Here is a 21,466-nt window from a genome sequence, read left to right as displayed (position 1 = left end):
GTATTAAAAACTGGTTTACTGACAGGTTTTAAATGTAACTGCAAACTGGGGATCATCAAGCAGGTGTGTTTCTCGGGGGTCCTGCAGGGATAGGCTCTTGGCCCTACATTATTTACAATTTTTATCTATGACCTGGAAAAAACACAAGGACAGGTCACTGATCCAGAACAATCTGGATCACTTGGTAAGCTGGGTGCAAGCAAATAATGTGCATTTCACTTTTGGCCAAATGTAAAGTTATGCATTGAGAAACAATGAAAGTAGGAAGGATGGGAGACTCTAACCTGGGAAGCAGTGACTCTGAAAAAGAGTTGGGGGTCATGGTGAATAATCAGCTGAACATGTGCTCCCAGTCGGTGCTGTGGCAAAAAGGGCAATCTTGGGGTGTATAAGCGGGAGTATATCAAGTAGGAGTAGGGGGGTTATATTACATCTGTATTTAGCACTGGTGTGACTATTACTGGAATACTATGTCCAGTTTTGGTGTCAACAATTCAGGAAAGATGTTGATAAATTGGAGAGGGTTCAGAGAAGAGCCATGGAAAACATGCATTATAAAGATAGACTCAAGCTGCTCTATCTATTTAACTTAACAAAGAGAAGGTTAAGGGGTGACTTGATCACAGTCTATAATACATGGGGACCAAAAATATGACAATGGGTTCTTCATTCTAGCAGAGAAAGGTGTAACATGACCCAATGGGTGGAAGCTGAAGCTAGACAAATTCAGACTGGAAATAAGATGTAAATTTTTAACAGCGAGGAAATTAACCATTGGAACAATTTACCAAGGGTCATGGTGGATTCTCCATCACTGGCAATTTTTAAATCAAGATTAGATCTTTTTTTAAAAAATATGTTCTAGTCCAAACAGGAATTAATTCAGGGAGGTCTTATGGCCAGCGTTATACAGGAGGTCAGACTAGATAATCCCAGTGACCCCTTGCCTGGTTTTATAATCTATGACTAATAATGAGTCTCTATAAATAGATGGAGCCTGAAGGGCAGACCGTCAGCTGGTCTAAATTGTCATAGACCCATTGACTTCGATTCCCTTTACAAACAATGGGCCTATGACACTTTATACCAGCTGAGAATCTGGTGTGGAATCGGTGGACCAGTAAACAAAAAATTTATTTACTGTCCAGTAGGGGCCCAATCCAAAGCATATGGAAGACAATAGGATTCTTCTATTAACTTCAATGGACTTTGGATCAGACCACTGAGAAGTGGGTAGAGTAACTGAAAGACCTGTTATGTTTACTTTTTGCCACCTGATCACTTTATTTGTTTTACCCTTCTCCAACTCCTGTGAAGTTCCTCAGTGGGTGAGCAATCCACCTGCACAGTAGTTATGTCTTGGTAGCCAGACTTCAAGATTCTGTCAAGATTCAAGATTCAAGATTTTACTTTGTACACAGAGATAACCTTTCACTCTGCTGCACCTCAAAGGCAGTGTGTCATTTGTTTTCTAGTAGGACAAATGGGTGCTCTTTCATAAATGTATTTTTAGAATTGCAAAGCCTTCTGTGTTCCAGGCTTATACATCTGAACTTCACTAAACCGTCAAAAGATCAAGAGATAAGATCTTACTTTCTCAAGAAATGATACCACCTCCCTATCGCCCTTACAGAAAACATGCTGGTTCGTTGATGTATGCTGCGGAGAAAGAAACAAGATGAAACAATTAAAATTAGATTAAAGATGAGATCTCACTTTGTAATATGCTATGCAGCCTTTGTTTCTGATATGCAATCAACAAATTATTAAATGTTTTTATTTGATAATATCAAACTGGTAAATGGTTTAAAATATTGAGTTCTGCACCCAACAGATTAGACATTATTCAAAAGCAAAAAATTCTAAAGGTTTCAGGCCAGATTCTATTTAAAAACAGATTAGAATTTTTTAACAATCATGTGCTTCAGTATTTTGACTTTTAACATTTTTATTTAGGAACATTTGATATTGGAGATGAACCTGATGACGTAATTTGTTATATCAGTGTAACACATTATCTAGTAGTTACAGAGCATGTTTTTGAAAGCTTTTAACAGCTTGTGATAAATGTAATTATTGTGTTGGCAGTTTTAAGGAGCTACTGTTTCTGAATGTACAGCTCATCACATCAGCTTTTTCTTAACACGACAGAGAAAAAGATTTTACATTGAGACAAACCTGCTAGAGATGGCAAACGTCGCTTTTCCTTTCGACGATCAGTGTTGCAACATCTTTTCAGCCACTAGCTCTGTTTTGAAAGGATTAGTACAGTACCATAAACCCAACAAGTTTAAATAATTATGTCTTGGAAAATATAACTCATTAGCCACGGAACAACAGGCCAATTTTTATTGGTAATTAATTCCACCACTCTTATGGGGCAAATAATGACTTACAGTCAAAATAGTTTCTCATCAGGGCTGGAAGAACAGCTTCACAATGAACTGTAGACCTATGTTTTCTAAATGCAAAGCTACTGCATATTTAGTGTCTAAATTCAAGTTCACATCTCAAACAGAGGTGTTAGCCACCAAGCAATTTCACATATTAAACAGCAGACAACAAGGTAAGGATGCTGGAAGCATTCCAGTTAGTCTAAAAAGGACACTGTTGTCTTTAAAATAGTATTGTTAAAAATCATTTCCCCTTTAGTTACACTACTAATAAAACTTAGAAACCTCCAAGTGAGAGTAGTTTTCAAATGTGATCTGCAATTTTCCGGTTTTGCTATTTGTTTCCATATGCTAATCCCTAGGAAGAGGGAGAAGGCTTATTAGCACAGCATTTACTTGCTCCTTCTATGCACTATTCATGCAATGGAAATGGCCCCCAATCCCACTGTATCTGAGCACTTCAGTCTCTATTGTATTTGCCCTCACAACATCATCCCCTTTTTACAGATGGGGAACTGAAGCACAGTGAGAATTAGTAACTTGCCCAATGTCACATAGACAGTCTGTGGCAGAGCAGGGAACTGAAACTATATCTCCCAAGTTCATGCTTTAACCACTGGACTATCCTTACGCTCTATGATGGTGCCATCACAACGCTTATGGCAGGCTATGAAAGCAACATGCTCGTCCCCACACCTCCATTCACTCTATAGGAGGAGAGTGTGAGGAGGGTGGAAACTCCACTGTGAGTGTGACTAAAGGAATTCAACATTATTTCATTGCATCACTCAGTTCATTACATCACTATTCAGTAGCCTTTGGGGGGAGGGTACAGATCCCTGCAACAGCCATTTTGAAGGGATAGAGGGACCTCTTATCATCACAGTGGCCTTTTCTTGGAGGATTAGGGCCATTCCTCCACATTAGTTTGGCGGAGGGTTCAGGAGAGATGGAGTTAGGGGCTCAACACCATCCCCATCTACCACAAAGGAGTTTCGAGGGGTTCCAGCTGTTCACTATGAATTTCTTCTCCCTCACCCCATTTGCACAGAGGGGTTCCTGGCCCTGCTAATCCTTCCCATTCACATCTTCAGAGAGGCAACTTGCTTCATGCTTGAAATTCCCTTTATTCAGCACGACTTCCCAAAAAGCAGCTCCTCTTGTCTTCCTGGGTCAGCCCTGCAGGTGGCATGAGCCCAGGGTTGGAGGGTCTGTTTGACATACAGTGCTCTCTGGCTCCTGCACGCAGAGGTCTTCAAAACAGCACCAAGCTGAGATGGTCATCTGCCAAAGATGCATGTTTTAATGCTAAATCAAATAGCAATCATCCAGACAGACTACTTCTGGAACAGGGAATCTTAATGTCAACTATTTTAAAACAACAACATTTTAACTGACAGAGTCCCAGACTATTGCTTATTAAACTCACCTCTGCCCCAATCCAAAGATACGTCCAAACTGCAAGGTTCACATCCAAATCCAGATCTGAACCTCTCTAAATTTCAAAGAGATGTGCATCTGGAGATTAAGTTTTGGTCCATCTCACCTACTGTAACCAGATATCCTCAGTCTTGAAAGAAATGCTTAATTAACGTTAGTGAAGTTAACATCTCATAGTCTGCTATTTTCAGACATTCTCCCATGTAGAATCTTGGTTCCACATTTTAAAATTCAGGCACATCTTTGGGCGGCTCACAGCCATGGATGAAGTAGTCACAATGGCACAGTTGCTTCAGTATGGTCCCAATTACCATATCATCTGAGCACCTCACATTCTTTAATGTATTTATCTTCACAACCCCCCTGGGAGGTAGGTATCCCTATTTTACAGATGGGGAACTGAGACACACAGAGGTTACATGGGTTGCCCAAGCTCACACAGGAAGTCTAGCAGAGCAAAGAATTAAACCTAGGGCTCCAAAGTCCCAAGCTAGTGCCCTAACTGCTGGACCCCCACCCTTCCTGTCTCTTCCCTATGCACAAGAACAAAATGGAGGTTCTCAGTGCTGGACTCTCTCTATCTTCATTGAATATGTCTGTCGGAAATAAAAGGCACCTCTTTAAGCAAAAATACATGACAATTATGGAGTAAAGGATATTAACCAAATACTACACTCCACCAACAGCTGAAACTGATTGGCAGTAACACTTCAGACAAGAGCTTCTGACTTTTTTATATGTAGAATTGCACCTGTTTAACTAAAGGAGTGATTTTAAACCAGATAGTTAAACTGCTGCAAAAGGCTGTGGGGACACTCTTATTTCCATTTAAAACAGGCTTCCTCCAGTTTAGTTTAAATGGATTAGGAACAACTTTAGGCCAAGCCACCCTTAAAATCGAAAAAAGTGTCTGTATAGCCTACCGCACCAGTTTAAATAAACTAATGCAAGTTTGTGTGTTGATGAGGCTTCAGTCTGTGGAACTCTTTTAAAGAACTAAATGATTTTTTTATTGTTTTTAGGGAGTAACATAAAAGAAATGCCACAAAGTGTCTCTTAAGGGCCACCAAACTACAATAAATTCTGCCCATATCTTTATTTAATACAAAAGCTGCCAGAGGCTGCTGGAGCTCTGCAAATAAGTATTAAATCTGTACCTGCGTGTGTGGCTGGCTCTTCCACTAGGCAGTTCAAATAGCAAGTTCATACAAGGTCGGCATCTATAAAGAATGCAAAAATATTCAGTGGATATAACAGAGTACAAAGCTGAATCAACATACTTCTCAAGGGCAAATGCAAGCAAAAGTTAAGCAGATACAAACTGTCGCTTGTCTTATCTCTTCCTTCTGATAATGAGTTGTAGCCCTTTGGGGATTCTTTCAGGGAAGGGGGTTGACATGCATTTTTCTTTTAGAATACAACTCTTATATAGTATATTTCATCTGTAGATCTCAAAGCAATTTACAAAGAAGTTAAGTGTAATTATCCCACTTTTACAAATGGGGAAAGACAGCCAAGTGAAGTCAACCAGGAATAGAACCCAGGTACGTGAGCCTCACTCCCGTGTCCTCTCTCCACCACCTCCTTAATTACTTCTGAAAAATATTGTTGGCATAACCGATGCTAATAATTACACAGACCACAGGTAGTGTCCAATACGTATACAAAGTTTATACCATACATTATTGTGAAGGTTATAGCCTCTGTCCAGTATTTACAGCATCATTAGTTCAAAATTAATGCTCCTGTCAACAGTGTTGATCATGCTCACTTTGCTTTAACATGCAGGCATGCTATGTAACCACCAACACTCTACAGTGTATGATTATGATGTCCTGTATTTAAACATAGGGAAAACTGTAATAATCAATATAGATTTATCTCTGTATTTTGTTCCACAGCTGCCTCCAAATCATAAAGAGCACTTAATTGGAAAGTGTGTTTATTTAGATTTATAGAAATACTAAAAAGAAAAGACCCCTATGCATATGCTCTGTGTTTAACCGACATAACTTAAAAATACATTCTAAGTCTTTGAGCCTGCAAACACATGCTTACCTTTACTACTGGAAGTAGTTCCATTGATTTCAACGGGGCTACTCGCAGTAGTAGATGTAAGCGTCTTTGTAAGTGTCTGCAGGATCAGGACCTCAATGCATGACAATTTAATATAACTTACACCCAGCAAACCAGACAACTTTAAAACTCATATCCCCTGGCCCTTCTAGCAATTCCCCTTCTGTCACCTATTTTCAGCTGCTGGGGAACTTTCCAACGTGCACTGATTCAGGTTCTTTTGGATCGAGGAGAGGAGTAAATTCCAAAGCTGTGCAGCCTTCAGAGTATCTATGATTATGACATTTAGGCAAAGCTACCCAAAATGTCCAGCAGTTCTAAACAATTAGTCTGTTAAAAACAACTGCGAAGAAGGATTCATATTTGTAGTGCCCATGTGAAATTGAGCTATATTCAAATTATGAATTGTTTCTCAGAAAGTAAATGTACTTCCTGATTTTTATTCACACATATACACTTGGGTGAAGTTAATTATATTATACTAAAAAAATTTTGTTTTGTACATTGTTTCTTTGAGGGGGCGGAAGGGGAATGTTATTGACACTTCTTTTTAAAAATAAAATAAAATGAAGCCTGCCTATTTTCTTCTGTCACTCACCTTCATATTCAATTGTAATTTTAAAAGGTTCTATGGCACTTACCTCAAAGAGACACAACACATATTTTGGTATCCAATAAAACTTCTGGGTCAGATCCTCACTTGGTGTAAATCACCATAACTCCACTGACAGTAGTGGAGCGCCATCGATTTACAATGGCTGGGGATCTGGCCCTTGAGGTCTGAGAGTTAACACCAGTGATTTTATTTCTCTTTTAATTCAAGCCAAGTGCTCAGCCCTGCATGTACATAGCACAGGAAATTCTGAAACCAATGAGACTTGCACATATGAAGATCTTAAAGTTTATGGGGCACTTCTCCTCTCATTTCCATTAGTGCATCTCCACTGAAGTTACACTGCAGATTTGGCCCTTTAGCTTACTTTTGACAGATAATTTTACCTAATTCACTACACTCTTCTAATATCATCTAAACCCCATGGTCTTGATTTTGCTTTAACCAGAGATTATTATACTTGAATAGATGTTGGCGTATTACAAGGCAAAGGATATAAAAATATCTTGATATGGAATGTTATAACTGCATAGTTGTTATTTTGTATTGCACTAGTACCCAGCCCTGTGAGACTAGGTGCTTTACAAAGACATAGTGAAAGACAGGCCTTAGTTCAATTATTTTAAAACCTTTCAGTCCATGCTGGTTGGATTGATCCCAGCATTTCTGGGTCTCGCTGACTGCAGTGAGACTGCATGGGCACAAGGGCCCAGCCACACAGAGCAGATTGCAGACTGGGCGGGTCTCACTGAAGACAGGATGCAACAGGTAGGTAGCACTGACATGCCCAAACATTCCAAAATGATATTTGCTTCACATCATGAGATTTCAAATCAATAAAGTGGGGGTTCTTTTTATTTGCCCTCTGCTTTGGGGGTCATATTTGCAAGCTTTTTTCACAACCATGAGGACTAGGAACTTCTTTTTATTTAATAAATGAAAGCTGAGATTCTCATGAACTCACATGTCACAAGCAGCTGCAGCTTCAAGCTAAACACCAAATATCCCAAGACTCATAACAAAATCATGAGCTGGCAACACTGAGTAGGTGTAAGAAATGATCAAAGGGAATTAGGGAGGGAGGACCGGTGTTAATGAAAAAGTGCATATTGTTGCTAGTTTGGTTATGTTTTTAAAACAATCATTTAAATCTACAATATTACCTTCTTTTTTCTTTCTACTGTTTAACAATTAATTTTCAGGCTAAAATCTTCCATTCCCTCTGTGAACATTTGCGTTTTATTAACAGAGGACATGGGAAGTGAATCTAGCACAAAAGAAAAGGAGGACTTGTGGCACCTTAGAGACTAACCAATTTATTTGAGCATCCGATGAAGTGAGCTGTAGCTCACGAAAGCTTATGCTCAAATAAATTGGTTAGTCTCTAAGGTGCCACAAGTACTCCTTTTCTTTTTGCGAATACAGACTAACATGGCTGTTACTCTGAAACCTAGCACAAAAGGTTACAATACATTCCTATTCTCGTGCAGCCTAATAGCTAGAGCTAGTTGGAAAATGGTAAACATTGTGATGCTGGCCTCAGGACTTAATTTGTCCACTTTGACAATGAAACCAGCACCTTGCTCCAGGCCGCTCCCTATTCATGAAATGCTTTTCCAGAGGTCATCTGGCAAGCAACTACAGTCTCCTCATTCAAATCTCAACTTCTGTTATGCCCATTGGAAGTCAGCCAATTTAGACTGTAATCTTTTGGGGGCAGGTACTGTGTCTTTGTTCTGTGTTTGTACAGCAACTGGCACAATGGGGTCCTGGTCCAGGACTAGGCTCTATGGCAACTCAAATCATAATAGTACTGAGGTCATATACAGAACTTTTCATCAATAGATCTCAAAGCAGGTGAATGGTATCATTATCCCTGTTTTGCAGATAGGGTAACAGACACGGGAAGCTGAAGTGACTTGTTCAAGGTCACCTACCAAAACCAGGAATAGAAACCAGATCTCCTGAGTCCCAGTCCAGTGCTCTAGCTAACAGGCAACACTGCTTCCAGGCATTTTTTTTTCTTTTACGTAGATAGAAATTTTTAAAAATGCATTAAACCAAATGCAGCACAGCTGTCTTCACTGCATAAGCATGTCATATTATTACTGTAACCCTGCCCTTTCTTCCCCATTTCCCACCTATTGTTTTGTTGCCCCCTTTATCGTGTCTGAAATTTTAGCCTGGATACGGCAAAGACTTTTGCATGTATTTAACTTTATGCACTATGAGTAGTCTCATTGACCTCAAAGTTGGCATAAAATTAGGCACATGCAAAAATCTTTGCAGGATCTGGGCTAAAATTTCCAAAGCAGGACCCATATCTTCTTTTCTATATTGCCAGGTCTCTAGCACAATTGTGAGTGCTGCAAAATAAATATAATAAAAATAATAGCATAATGCATCATAGATCTTTAAAGAGATGAGAACTTCTTATTCCAAAGTTCTAATTAATTGGTTCTAGAACAGAATTTAGAACTTTTGAAGTTCAAGATCCATTTGGCTCTGCAGTTCTGGATTGCTGCAAATAGTTTTTTTAAAGTATTTATCACACTCATAATCATGTTGGGGTACAAAGTTTCCAGTTCCCACCACCAAAAAAAAAAAGAAAGAAGAACTGGCTGGTGCCACACCATAAGGAGAGACAGGACTTGATATGCACCAGAATGTTTCCAATGCAATATAGAGAAAGAGTGAAGGAAAACATGAAAAAAAATATTTTTGCTGAACAAGCATTATATCTTTTCCCAATAACAAGTGCCCAACATAAATTACTGGTAGACTAAATCCACTGGGCAAAATTCAGTTCCTTACACTGGTGTAAATCTGTAATAACTCCATTGACATCTACTCAGTTGATTTATTCAATAAGCATTATTGGAGTTACTCTGGATTGACACGATGGACACAGAATCAAGTCTAGACAGCTGTGGTGAAGGCAGCTGCAGGGCAGGTTGTAAAGAGCAAGTGTTATCCCTCACTATGCAGCTTGTTGGAAACAATTCTTGGCTGGGTATCTGATGCTACTAGACTTACTCCTGCAGATGTCTCCAATTCACCCCAAAACAGTTCTCTTAAGAATCACTTCTCTTGTTTCTGTCTTCGTCTCTAATGATCATGACTATGGCTTTTAGCGAATTATTTCCTATTCTTCCTAGTTTCACTGTGTTCCTGTCATCCACCATATTCCCCAAAATGGGTTCTGAGTTTTCAGACTCCTCACAGATGACTCCTTTCCCCCAATTCTTGCCCATTCTCATTTTCTTTCCAGGGATGTTTTCCAAACTCTCATGAATCCCCTACCCTATTTGACACGTTTTTACCAGGGAGCCCAGCATCTGGTTTTAGAGGGATGAGCTCATACGGTACATTATCACTCACACAGAACTAGATTATGTAAACTTTATCCACACTGAGTATGTCCTTCCTATACGTTGTTTGTGGTCCCTTCAGTTACAGCGTAGCTACTGGCAAAGGAAGGGACTGATCAACATGCATAAAGGCAGAATCTGGCCCATAGTGACTGCATCCAGACATTACATTAGAACCTGGGCAAAAATAACAAGAACCTTGCCTGTTTGAGTAGCAAATTATTTGTAGAGTTTGCCTACAGGCTTTGGGGTGAGGGTTGGGGAATAATTTTGGCCCTGGAGTTCAGAGGAGATGACAAGAAACTGGTTTTAAAGGTGCCCTCTCTCCTCTGCTGCCTTCATGCTGTTTTCCCCCTGCCCCTTTTCTTTTATTCCCACTTTCTCCCCTGTAGTTCCCCCTGTTCACACACCCTTGGAACTGGGCTCCCTCTCTTCCCCCTGCCCTCTCCTCAAGTTTCCATTTGCCTCTGGTTCCCATGTCGCTCCCACACTACTTGTTCCCCTTCAGCTCTGTGTGAAGCCAAGCAGGCTCCTCCTCCCTACTGCTGGGGAGCTAGAATCTTCAGACTTCTGGAAGAAAAAAGTTTTTAACTCTGGTGCTCCCCCGCTGGCCAGCTGCCTGCAGACCTGTCTTTGTGTGTGCAGTTGAGCAGAATATCAGCTATTGACTGGCTCTGAGAAAGGGAGAACGGGGGAGACAGAATGGTGTAAAACATGGTGTTGCACACTGTTGCCTGAGTCCCCTCCTTCAGATGTTCCTACAGAGCAAAAGGGGGAGAAGTACTGCCACTTCCCATAATCTGACAGTTGCAGAGTAAAGATTCCTTACACCCCACCCCGTTTTTGCCCATGGGTGAGCGTTTGCACATAGCCTCACCTAATGGCATTTAAAGAGCAAAGTGAACTACTCTAAACATAGAAAAATAATATACCTTTAATGACTCAATGACCCATCATGTACTTTGTTAATGTATTAGCTAAGGCGCCAATTATAGCATCTCATTTAAAATGCATTTTCAGCAATCTCCAATTTATTAATATACACACTTCAAATGGTCATAACCTCCAGATATTTTCTTTAGAATTTGTTTTCTCTCTCTCCGGGGGATGAATAATATATCTTAGACCTCTTTTCTCTTGCAACTCTGTTTCTCTAGAGACTATTTTACCCCAGCCAGCTGGGTCACTGGCATCTGATACATGTTGTCTATAAGACTAAGTCTTAAAGAACAACATGAATAAAACAGCAATTACAAATTAAAATGCAATAAAAGAGAAATATGATTTAATGAACTCTCAAAAGCTTGCCACAAACTTACTCCTTCCAAAGGATTTCTGCTGGCTATTTTTTCCCCTTCCATCTTTTATTTTCAAACAGATGGTTCAAGGATGTGGTGTCTCAGAATATAAATGTTTTCAGGACCATTCCTGCACGCCTTCCTTAAGCTAAACTGTCAATGAAGTCAATTAATTTAGTTGACAAATACAATTAGCTTGCAGTCAATAGGAGTTTTGCTTCCTACATCAATAGATCCTTATTTTGGGACACAATTTTTATTTATCTGGGAACAGATGACAAGCTTCTACTAGGAACTCTTCTTAACATCAGTCAATTCCATTTTCCAACTTGCTTGTGAAGTTTAAGATCAGGAGAGAAGAAGAAAAAATCCTCCCCCAAAGTTAGTTCTTCTTTTGATCCTGTTTCCAAGAAGACACAGACTTTCTCCTAAAGTAGGGCTTTTCATTTAAAGTCCTTTTTAGAGGAGTTGTTGTGTCCATGCCTGACTAACTCTGTAGTATTTCTCCAGATAAACAGAGGCATTGTTAATCAGATCCGTTCTGATTATCAAACTCTTTCGTTCCTCATTCAAAAGTCAAATTACTCTAGGACAATAGGAGCTATTACCAAAGGAGATGATATAGCCTCACGAAAGTACCATGATGCTAAAATAGAAAAACATCCTATTGTGCCCAGTTTTCCGGCCCAAGGCTAGATTCTGCAGTAAGGGGGAAGGTGAGGACTACAGAGATGATTTATAATCATTCTCATCCAGCTCTAAAAAAATATAGACTCCCCTTGTGGCCATCTTTAGAGGCAGGCCTGTGGCAAAGCAAGATGGGAAATGTAGTCCACTATTGTGACCATCATAATCAACCTGCATTTTGCAAGGTAGGGTAGCTGGGAAATGTAGTCCACCATGAGAGCTAGCTTTCTTAGCTTATATATGCGCTAGACATGGTGGGGAAAAGGGGTGGAGACTTTACTATAAAAACAACTCCCTTTCTACAGATTGGTGAGAATCTGAAGGTGGGTGGGCAGGGAGATTAAGCTATAGGGAGCACTCTCTTAGAGAGTAACAAGGTTTTCAAGTTAGAGAAGCTGAGATTCTTTAAAATGCACTACTACAGGTTTCCTCCCCCCTGTATCTCTGCTTTCTCTATGCTTCTTTTTTTGTAATATGCATATATCACTTAGTATAGAAGGAATATAGCTGTTACAGAAATCCTGCCTTTCATGTTGAGTGAAATAAATATCTTCTAGTTTGAGCCAACATTTCTAGCTCTCTGTTTTGGGGGAACTGTGGGCCAGGAGATGACTTGCTATCACATGCTTTTAATCAGTAACTGTTTACATGTCTTGCTTTCTGCATGCTCTTCAAATTTTCAAAGTTAGTAGGACCTTGTTAATTTCATTAGTTGATGATTTAATTTCATCTTCCAGCCAGATCATTGCATTTTGCAAGTTGTCCCATCTTGTCAGTATTTGTTTCACTGTGATATTTGCCTCAACCAAGAAGGGCTCAGCTAGAGCCTTTATGTAAAACAGAGAAGGTGGCAAATGAATGTTTGTCAGATCAAATGGTGGGGGTTTTGTTTGGGTATTTGGCATTTTGTCACTCTAATATTCTAGAATTCTTTGAGCATGTCAGCAAAGTAATGGATAAAGGAGAACTAGCTGATATTTGTCTGAACTTTTAAAAAGTCTATGACAAAGCCACTTAGAAGATGCTATTAAGATAAACAAGTAGTCAAGGGTGAGAAGTGAAGTATTGTGGATTAGAAGCTGGCTAAGAGGTAGAAACTAGAGTACACATAAATAGTTAACTTTCAACTTGTTAAAAGTTTAACAATGTGTTGCCTCAAGAGTCCATGGTAGGATGGGGGATCGCAATATAGTACATCAAAGATCTGAAATAGGAAATGGGAGGCAAAATTTGCAGATGGCACAAAATTAAGTAGATTAGGTAAGATTCGGTAAGAGAAGACAGAGCCCTCATAAAATAAGGTGAAGGGGCAGATAAAATTCATTCTTGATGTACTTAGGTAATCCACACTGGTAAAAATAATTTGATCTACTCACACATTACTAGGTTTTTAATTAACTGTAACCACTCCAGTAAAATACCTGGGGATCATTGTAAACAATTCAACGGAAACTACTTAGTGAACAGCAGTAGTCAAAAAAGCAAACAAAATAGTAGGATGTATAAAGAATGAGCTAAAGAAAATGATACTGAAAATATAACACTAAATTATGACTCAATGAACACAGTATACTAGGTCAGGGTGTACCATGTCCAGTCTATCCAGGTGAGAAATGACATTGCAGAGATGAGTGATGATGCTTAGACGTCCATAGGAGGAGAGATTGAAAAGACTGGGATGGTTTAGTTTGCACATGAAATGAAGAAGAGGACATGAGAGGATTTCAAAATGAGTGGCCCAGAAAAGATAAATTGGGCATGCTGGCAGTGCTGATTGGCTGAGTGAATGTGGATCCCCTCTGCTGGTATTTGCAGAATAGGTCCCTTTTAGTGTTTCAGGTGGGCAGGTCTCTCCTAGGTAATGTAGAATATTGGGTGGGAAGTCTAGATGTATGGGAGAGGCCTACCCTAGCTGCTGGTGGTAGAGGGATGAGAGTAGGTTTCCCCTTGATGGTGGCAGTGTTCCAAGGGGGAGCAGAGCTCCAGGCTTCTTCCCAGTACTAGGTCTTCATACTCTGGGCTGGGACTGGGCAGGGAAGAGCCAGTGAGGAGAAAAGCTACAGCGATGGCAGCTTGTCCCTGCTTGCTCTACTTCTCTTGTGCTACTGGCTTGGTTGCCAAAGGAATGTGTTGGGATTACATGGTGCATTCCCATGTTCTCCCACAGGCACAGTGAGGGATTCAAGAAGAAAGTAGAGCCACCTGAACTGCTGTTGGCATAGTCCCAGCCTCAGGGAGGGCTGAAAATGTTAACAAGAAGAACCAGCCTTAGAATTCTGGCTGGGATTGTGAAATAATTTTTTGCCACCTCCTGTAACCCCAGACAAAACTGTCCCTTTTCCTCTATGCATAGAGTTGGTCTAAAGATTTCAGGGGAGGCCAGCAAGACAATGCTTTAGGATGCTTTCCAGTGTTAACAGACCAATTTTAAATAGCATGTGTGGCAGGAGCTGGAGATCCTTAAGTTCTCCCCAGTTTCCTACTGCAGAAGTGGGCCTACCTGACCATTAATTTACATGTACACAGGAGCTACTGCACATTGCTTTACAGATTCAAAACTATCTCTACAAGGAAAATAAGCAGGTTTTTGTTTTTTTATGAAAGCTAAGATTCTCCGTCATAGAGCACAAAGGCTGACTCTGTTAACAAGGGTCGCATATCTGCCCTCTAAGGTCATCCATGGGGAAGGAAGGAATGGTCACTGAGATTAAAACACACTCACATCTCTGATGGGGTGACAGAGGAAAGTTTTGAACTGCTGCTGTCCATGCTGTGATGGTTCTGTAGAGAGACAGAAGACTGAAGTCTCCAAAGTTGTCAACCTGACATATTATAAGCAGCTAATTGACTGAAAAATGACATTTTATAAGCAGCTAATTTGAAAGAAAAGGGAAGAAAAAACAACATGACAGGCTGACAGGCAGAGGAGCAGAATGTCAGGTAGACTAAAGCATTCAGAGAGCGGTAGGCTTACACCAGGACTGCAAACAAAAACTACATTAAAAGAATATTCTTAAGATTGCAAAGTCAGGCGCTGAAAAGTTAAGAAATGCCAGAATTAAAGTTGTCCATTCAAACTTAATTTTGCCCTATTCTGCATATGCATTAGGAGACAGTTGTTAATTACATGATCATATGTAATTTTTTCCACAGGATCTCTGCTTCATTCAGTTTAAAAAAAAATAGGAGATTATATTGAGAAATGTTAGGCAACTTTAACAATAGAGGTTACTGCCAGTAGACTGTATCCTGCTTATAGGAGACATTTAATTACAAAAATTTTTAAAAGAAATTTGGATAAAAAAATAATGCAGGAATTGAGAAAAGATTGTTGCCACTTTATTGCTTTATACCAATTATGACTATGGCAGTACATTTATTTGGCACCTTTTTGGATGTGGCTGCTCATTTATGAAAACCTAATTCTTTCTTGTGCTTAGTCAAATCTGTGGCATTCTTATGGGGTAAAGCTTGTAGCATAAATCATATATACAGATGTGCCCAGCTATTTGGGAATAATTTTGTTTAGTCAACATTCTTTGAATTTCGTGAATGCTGAGACCACTTTAGACATCCAAGCTATCACTGTTTGGAATGGCACATACAGAACAGATTACGGCTCTTCAAATTGATGTGTGTAGATAAGGTCCTTCATTGTACTCTCTTATTATTATTTTTCTGCTTATGCCTGAAAACTCATAATCAGCTATAGAAGTACCTACTCTAAATGGGATGCCATCTATTGAGCACGTACTGGTGAGATATACATGTAGGTCAGAGCATATTTTGCCACCTACGACTCTGATTCTGCAGTTGGTAACATACTCACATAGAACCTCATTCAAGTCTTCCAAAATGATACCTGAAGTCAGAGGGGGCTCTGTATAGCTGCTACAATCCCACCCACATGATATCAATTGCAAGATCAGGGGAGGGGTCTAATTTTACACACGGGCTTTGAATGACAATTGCTTTTTACTGAATAAAAGCAAAGCACCCATACACACTTTGTGAGCTCAGTAAATTCTTATTCGATCTATATTAATATTCCCTGTATGCATCTATTATAAATGTTAGGTTTTGCAGGATCTTCATACTTACCAAAAAGTAAAATCTGTATCAACAATCCTTCAATGAAGCATAAAAGTGTCTTGTGTTTAAAGATCTATTATAAGCAAGACTAGAAGTGTTCTTAATTTTTACTTTATTGATTTACACTGTGTAATATGGTATAATAAACGAAAGATGCTAACTTTATGGATATAAGCAAAACACACTAAGGAATAAATTGATCAGTACCTTTTCAGGGGCATGAGATTGCCTTTGTATACAAAATTTAAAGCAGAAAAGTACAAGGAGGGAGAAAGAGGTTATCAATTTAGTTCTGAACACTAAGAAGGACAAACATCTTCATACAGACTAACACGGCTGCTACTCTGAAACCAGTATTTCAATAGTGACTATAAATTTGTTACCTATGGCGTTTAATTCATGATAAAGTAAGAGGATAAATGGAAAAAAGGAAGTGGTTGTATTTGAGTAGCTATAATTATGGAAGAATGCAGATGAAACTGAATGGAATAAAGTAATGGAAAGAAATGACACAGAAAAAATGTAGGTTTCAGAGTAACAGCCGTGTTAGTCTGTATTTGCAAAAAGAAAAGGAGTACTTGTGGCACCTTAGAGACTAACCAATTTATTTGAGCATAAGCTTTCGTGAGCTACAGCTCACTTCATCGGATGCATCCGATGAAGTGAGCTGTAGCTCACAAAAGCTTATGCTCAAATAAATTGGTTAGTCTCTAAGGTGCCACAAGTACTCCTTTTCTTTTTAGAAAAAATATAGAGACTTCAAACCAAATTAGAGTAGACTCACAGATGCATCCGATGAAGTGAGCTGTAGCTCACGATAGCTTAAGCTCAAATAAATTTGTTAGTCTCTAAGGTGCCACAAGTACTCCTTTTCTTTTTGTGACTACAGAGTAACACGGCTGCTACTCTAAAACTTGTCACAGATTTATGTATGTCATTAAACAATACATACACTAGAAGCACAAAATGCCAAACATGGTTGTCCCTTGAAGTGCAAAAAGTAATCATAGAGAAGAAAAAGGTAGTTACAGGGAAAGACTAGACATATTACAGATTCAATTAGGAGACTGAAATTACAAGTAAAGCAAAGATAAAGAATGAAACAAGATTTCACCAAAAGATGAGCAGTAAGAAACGTTTCAAATACAGAAAGAATAGGAGGTCAGTGAAGGAGACAGGATGGCATCCAAGGCAAGGGTAATAATTTATTGACAATAGATTCTGACTCTGCTAAGAAAAAAAATTAAATGAATGCTTTGCTTCACTGTTCACAAAATAGGATGTGGGATTGATGCCAACAGCAGATGTACGTTGTTCAAAAGAGAAACATTGCAGGAAATCAAGATTGCTTGAACAACTGATCAAGGAATTTTCAGAAGTGACAAAATGCCAGGATTAGACGAGACCCAAGAAATATGGGCAAAGTTTACAACAGTTTTTGAAACAGGGAGCCAGTTCTAACCTAGGGGGATGTTGAGGTAAACCATATCCAAAAATGTGTATTTGAAAGACCATGGAAAGTAGAAATATTTTGTGCTCAACAACACTGCCATAAAGCAGGGATTAACTGCATTAAAGCCATTAGAATTAAATCACTGAGAGATCTGAATCAGGCCAATTGTAGTTAGAAGCTATAGAGAATAAGGAGAGAGAGGTGAATGAGAGGGTGTGTGATCCTTGGAGCCTTTGTAACAAAGCCAGAGAACTCTGAGGAGCCAAGTGGAAAATGGAGGACAGAAAGAAAAGTTTGGAGCCAAGAGCAAGAGAGGACAGGGGATTGACTCAGGGCCCAGGAAGAACTGTTAAGAGAAACAGAATCTTGGCCACAGTGAAAGCGAGAGACCAGTCCTTTGAAGTAGTAGAAAATATACTGAGCCCTAAGGGTACATTGAAGGGACCTTAAAGTATATTTATTTTAGGAAGAATGGGAGACACAGTGGTCTACTGGACTGAGAGTCAAGTGATATGAGTTCAATTCCTGACACTGGTCTGTTGTATTACCTCAGGCAAGTCACTTTGCTTCACCTCTCTTGCCTCTATTTCCCCTGGCAGAGGCTTGTCTGTTTAGATTGTGACCTTGTCTGGGTTCTCTCTCAGTATACTTACAGTGCCTACAACAATGGGGGCCCGCATCTTGGTTGGGGTCTGTAGGGACAACCTCAATACAAAGAACAAGGAAAGTTACTTGGTAAAAAAAAGACTTTTTTTGCTGTCCTTTGTTCTTGAAATGGCATATGCATGGACATACAAATCACATGTACGGTATCTTGTCTGCATTGTACTGAATGGTTTCAGAGTAACAGCCGTGTTAGTCTGTATTCGTAAAAAGAAAAAAGAAAAGGAGTACTTGTGGCACCTTAGAGACTAACCAGTTTATTTGAGCATGAGCTTTCACGAAAGCTCATGCTCAAATAAACTGGTTAGTCTCTAAGGTGCCACAAGTACTCCTTTTCTTTTTTCATTGTACTGAATGTCAATCAGGATACGTCAACATGAAATAGCTGTTTGCTTTCCAGTTCGCCAAGTTCCAATTGTGAATGCTACGTTCCAGAATTCAGAACTGTCCTTTCTACATGGGAAAGAGCAAAACTACTCCATGACATTCGAGCACTTTATAGTAGACAAAAATGTGCTGGCAGTAAAAGGAAAAACCTGTTCTGATTTGAATGGGTAAACAGAGTATCATGGAGATGACACAACACTAATTAAAACCGAACATCAAGTTACATAAGACTGGCCATACTAGGTCAGCCCAATGGTCCATCTAGCCCAGTATCCTGTCTTCTGACAGTGGCCAGTCCCAGATGCTTCAGAGGGAATGAGCTGAACAGGGCAATTCCAAGTGATCCATCCTCTGTTGTCCAGTCCCAGTTTCTGGTAGTTGGAGGTTTAAGTATACCCAGTGCATGAATTGTGTCCCTGACCATTTTGGCTAACAGCCATTGATGAACCTATCCTCCATGAACTCATCAAATTCTCTTTTGAACTCATTTCTATTTTTGGCCTTCACAACATTCCCTGACAATTAGTTCCTCAGGTTGACTGTGCTTTGTGTGAAGTAGTACTTCCTTTTGTTTTAAACCTGCTGCCTATTAATTTTATCAGGTGACCCCTAGATCTCGTGTTACAGGGGTGAATAACACCTTTTCTCCACACAAGTCATGATTTTATAGACCTCTATCATATTTTCCCCCTCCCCCATTTAGTCATTTCTTCTAAACTGAACAATACCAGTCTTTTTAATTTCTCCTTATATGGAAGCTGTTCCATAACCTTAATTATTTTTGTTGCCCTTCTCTATACCTCTACTTCTAATATATCTTTTTTTGATATGCGGCGACCAGAACTGCACACAGTATTCAAGCTGTGGGCATACCATGGATTTATATAGTGGCATTATGATATTTTCTGTTTTATTATCTTTTTATTATTATTCCCTTTTCCGATGGTTCCTAACATTCTGTTAGCTTTTTTGACTGCCACTGCACATTGAGCAGATGTTTTCAAGGAACTATCCCTGATGACTCCGTGATCTTTCTTAGGTGGTAAATGTTAATTTAGACCCCATCATTTTGTATGTATAGTTGGGATTTTTTTTCCAATTGTAAGGGGACTGTTGCCCCCTTACTAACATTCAGTGGGGGTGTTTTAGTTGTTAGCTCCCAGTACTAAAAGGGGGAAGGGTCGATGGGAAATCAGGACCCTGAGACTGACTGTCCCCAGGAACAATGGGGAGAGGCCAATGCTCCAGGTCAGCCTGAATGACAGGGTGGGCATGCTAAACAGGGAGTCAGGAGGCCAAGGAGGTCCCATCCTCCGTGTGAGCTGGAATTGCCTGGGTCAGACAGAGTGGGGCCAAGCTAAGGAGAAAACGGGGCCCAAGCTGAGCTGGGGAGCAGAGCTGTGCCAGATCCAGAGGGACCAGAAAAGCAGCCCAGAGAGAGCAGCCCCTGTGCTGGGAGGAGAGCTGCAGCCCCAAAGCCAGAGGCACAGCCCAGAGAAAGCAGACTTGCCCTGGGAGGAGAGCTGCAGCAAACAGAGCCAGAGGGGCCAGAAAAGCAGCTCACCAAGCAGGTCAGTGCTGGGAGCAGAGTCACAGAAGCAGCCCGCAAAGCAGACCTGTCCTGGGAGGAGAGCTGTAGCGACCAGAGCCCGGGGGACCAGAGAAGCAGCCCAGGGGGCTGGAGCTGAGAGAGAGTGGAGCTGGAGCTGGGGCTGGGGCTGGAGCAGTCCAGAGCAGGGTGTGGTGAGCAGCTGGGGAGAGCGAGGGGGGACCCTGGTCAGTGGGCCCAGCACAGGAAGACGCCTCAGCCAGGAGGCTCTGCTAGCCAGACTCGGAGTGGGATTGATACCCCCGACAGGGCGGGGGCAATGCTGGGAAGAATGGCCCTGCCACCTAGAGCCTGAGAGCGTGTGGCCACCACCAGAGTGAGTGTCGAAACCACAGCATCCCTGCAGCAAAGCCAGAGCCTGAGCAGGAGGCCTGGGACTTACAAGGAACAGACTGTGAACTGCCCTGACATTTCAGAGACACTGTTTGTGATGTTCCCTGCCACAGAGCAGGGTGATGTTTCCTTTAACCTTTCCCATTTTTCCTTATTCTTTTTAAAATTAACTGTTGATTAAATAACTTACATTTGCTTTAAATTGCATGTAATCATCAGTGGGTCAGAGAAGTGCCCAGTGCAGAGAGAGTACCCCAGAGTGGGGACACCCTAGCCCCTGTCCTGAGTGACCACAGCAGAGTTGGGGGTCAAGCCGCCCAGGAATCCTGGGCCCAGCCTTGTTAGGGTTACAAGGAGTCTGCCAGACAGGAGAGTGGAAGGGGAGCCCCCGAGGGCAGGGAGGCCTCTGGGTAAAGGAAGTGGGAGCAAGACTTTGTGATCTAATCTTCATAGATTAGACTAAAAAAGTTTTAGCTATCCTTTCGCTAGCCCACTACACTGGGGTAGTGCAGAAGCCAGGAAAGTTCCCCACCACTTCACTGGGTTAGTGCAGAAGCCAGGAAAGTTCCCCACAATAGCGGGACTATTCCCCCACTTACACAATGCACAGTACTTTGCACTTATCATTATTGAATTTCATCTGACATTTTGTTCCCAGACATCCAGTTTTGAGAGATCTTTTGGTAACTCTTCACAGTTGGCTTTGGGCTTATTTTGAGTAATATTGTATTGTCTGAAAACTTTGCCACTGTTCACCCCCTTTTCCAAAACATTTATGAATATGTTGAACAGCACAGGTCCCAATACAGCTCCTTGGGGGACCTTGCTATTGACCTCTCTCCGTTGTGAAAAATGATCATTTATTCCTACCCTTTGTTTCCCATCTTTTAACCAGTTACTGATTCATGAGAGGATCTTCCCTCTTATCCCATGACTTCTTAGTTTGCATAGGAGTCTGTGTTGAGGGACTTTGTCAGAGGCTTTTTGAAAGTCCAAGTACACAAGTTTTAATTGCAGAATCTTTATTACTGATGATGAAGTAAGAGATTTT

At 40.5% G+C, this 21,466-nt stretch overlaps 1 long non-coding RNA gene across 1 annotated transcript in view; it reads right to left on the bottom strand.

The window, feature by feature from the left end:
- Positions 1-3,434: 3,434 nt before the first annotated feature.
- LOC141991692 (uncharacterized) overlaps positions 3,435-21,466 on the bottom strand; it is a 55,205-nt gene continuing 37,173 nt past the window's right edge. The window contains exons 2-3 of the long non-coding RNA XR_012640437.1: positions 4,991-5,053; positions 3,435-3,677 (exon numbers count right to left, since the gene is read on the bottom strand). This is a non-coding gene — a long non-coding RNA (uncharacterized LOC141991692). The remainder of the gene's footprint in view (positions 3,678-4,990; positions 5,054-21,466) is intronic.

Source organism: Natator depressus, chromosome 7 (genome assembly GCF_965152275.1).
Source record: "Natator depressus isolate rNatDep1 chromosome 7, rNatDep2.hap1, whole genome shotgun sequence".
Taxonomy (NCBI): domain Eukaryota; kingdom Metazoa; phylum Chordata; order Testudines; family Cheloniidae; genus Natator; species Natator depressus.
The sequence above is the reverse complement of the archived record's forward strand: the minus strand, read 5'-3'. Positions and strand labels throughout refer to the sequence as shown.